The sequence below is a fragment of the Babylonia areolata genome, chromosome 1 (assembly GCF_041734735.1).
Source record: "Babylonia areolata isolate BAREFJ2019XMU chromosome 1, ASM4173473v1, whole genome shotgun sequence".
Taxonomy (NCBI): Eukaryota; Metazoa; Mollusca; class Gastropoda; order Neogastropoda; family Buccinidae; genus Babylonia; species Babylonia areolata.
In genome coordinates, this window is record NC_134876.1 from 54,958,720 (window position 1) to 54,961,219 (window position 2,500).

Below are 2,500 nucleotides of genomic sequence, written 5' to 3' on the forward strand. Positions count from 1 at the left end.
CGATGACGCACACACACACACACACACACACACACACACACACACACACACACACACACACACACACTCACACACATACACAAGCCACCACCGAATCCACTAATGACAACTGCCATAAAAATCATCATTGTCACCACCACCATCACAATTGGCACGAGACAAAAACCACCACCACCACGACGGCAACAAGCAAGTGGGAAAAAGTGCCCTTTTCCTAGAACAGTATAATAACTAAACCTGGATTCTCCCAGTGTATGGCATATCTACCTATCTATCTATAATATATATATATATATATATATATATATATATATATATATATATATATATGTGTGTGTGTGTGTGTGTGTGTGTGTGTGTGTGTGTGTGTGTTTGTTGTTGTTGTTGTTGTTGTTGTTGTTGTTGTTTGTGCAGAATGAAAGATATATAGACACAGATATATAAATAGATTGATAGAGATATAGATATGGTCTCTGACCAAGAACAAGCGTTATACATGTACCCATAAAAAATATATTTGTAATTATGAATATAATATTATATGCAGACGTGATTATCATATATTAATGAATATGCATATTGCATCGTGCAGTAGAAGACTGATAACAAACAATATAAAAATCTTACCTTTCCTTTTTTAAGAATTTGTCTTGTCGAAGAAAAAAAAAAACACAAAAAAAATCACAATGGTTCAACCTGGTGAAACCACATGTCAGCAAATCTCAGTCTGTCCAACACTTCAACTATCAAGCTGCAAGGGCAGCCTCATTTTCTGGCACTGGGCAGACGACAACAAAGATTATAAGGTCCATCTTGTTCGAGCTGACAACTTCCTCTTTCATCTGAGGCACCATTGCCGCGAGGCGTCAACTTTCCTTTTAATCTGACGCTTGACGTCTTTTAAGAGCCACCCTTTGAAGTGATCGCTGTCTCTGTCATCTCCAGCCTCAAGTCTCTCTTGCGCCTTTTCCCTGATTCATCTAAGATCTCTCTTCTTCCCCAGTTCGTTTTCTTTTTTTATAATTTCCTTTCTTCCTTTTCAGCCCCTGTGTCGCTCAAGTGCCAGCTTTCCCTTTCATCTAAAGCCGCAGATCTTCGAATGAGCATATTTCCAGTGTTTTCCGAATGGTAAATTTCTCTTCCATCAAAAGCTCCACTTATTCAAAGGAACAACTTCCTTATCCGTTTAAGGGCTTTTTAAACCACACCAATGTCAACTTTTGTCTGGCATTGAAAGCCTCAGATCTGCCGCTCTTTCATCCAAAGACCTGTGGCTTTTTTAATTACCAATGATCTGGTTTAAGAGACTTTTTTTTCCCCAGGGCCGATTTTTTTTCTACATACACGACCGAAAAATTGGCTTACCGACAACGTTTTTTATGCATAACCTGCTTCTGGAAGTACGTTTGTTTTTTGGTTTATATTAATCTTTTTTTTTTTCTTTTTTTTTTTTACCACGAGGACTCAGTTATTAATAGTGGGGATTTTCAGGTTAATGTAATCCAGATGAAATCATTTAAAATCTAATATCAACCAAGACGAAAAGTTTTTATTAAGTGCCCCTCTCATCGAAGTTATAAACTTGACATTTGTCCGTACAGACCTGCCTTTACCTTTCACTTTCTTCCATATCTGGAGTTCTTCAAAGTGACAACATAACGTCTCACGTTGTTCACGGACCAATGTTTGCTTTCATCCCAAATGTCATCACTTTCAGCTTCTAACTTTTCCTTCTAAACAAAATATATATTTTAAAATTACAAGTTTTTGTTTGATTTTAATCTTCACTAATTCCGAAATGACAGCCATCTCTTACGACCTCTAGGTCATATATTTTCGACGCGACATTTTGTTATTCTTTCAACGAAAAAAACAAAGAAACAAACATCTAATGCCTGGTCTCTTTTATCAACTTTGTGATCTAAAACACGCCTTCTCTCGACTCATAACTTTTACATAAATCGTCTCTTTCCACAACTTTCTTTGTCACCAAAAACACATCTTCGCGTTGAAAAGCACCACATCCTCTCTTTCGAGTTAAAAAAAAAAAAAAAAAAAAAAAAATCTACGCCTCAAAAATATTTCCCTGACATCTTTATCCAACAATAAAAAAAAAAAAGGCAAACGAATTGCAAACAAAAACAAGCTGTGTGGTGGCTGAATTAGTTACTTGGCCACACTCCTTCCATCCACAAAAGGACGACCGGACGAAAAGAGTGAAGCAGGCGAGACGAAAAGGTGGGGAGTAAAAAGAGCGGAAGGCCCTGACATGACAAACTAGCTAGCGAGTCGCAGCAGGCAGGCAAGGAAAAGTTCACTTCAGCGTCCGGCTGGCCCTCCGCAACACGAGAGAGAGAATGTGAGCTTGGATGGCTGGCTAGCAGCTAGCTAGCTAGCAGCGGTTGGTGGCTGTGGCGGTGCTTGATGGATGCTAGCGAAATGACCGTGTCGCCGGCTGGTCCCCGTCACTTTGTGGTCTGTCTGTGCTTACCCTCCCGTC

At 39.2% G+C, this 2,500-nt stretch overlaps 1 protein-coding gene across 5 annotated transcripts in view; it reads right to left on the minus strand.

The window, feature by feature from the left end:
- The window catches only part of LOC143292716 (neurotactin-like), a 93,702-nt gene extending 91,245 nt beyond the window's left edge, over positions 1 to 2,457 (minus strand). The window contains exons 1-2 of one of the 5 annotated variants that reach the window (XM_076603272.1): positions 2,270 to 2,457; positions 628 to 1,079 (exon numbers count right to left, since the gene is read on the minus strand). The gene's annotated coding sequence lies outside the window, so the exon portion shown is untranslated. Of the gene's footprint in view, positions 1 to 627; positions 1,269 to 1,613; positions 1,729 to 2,170 lie in introns of those variants that run through there. The other 4 variants (XM_076603254.1, XM_076603264.1, XM_076603239.1 and 1 more) reach the window with 4 other exon arrangements.
- Positions 2,458 to 2,500: the final 43 nt, after the last annotated feature.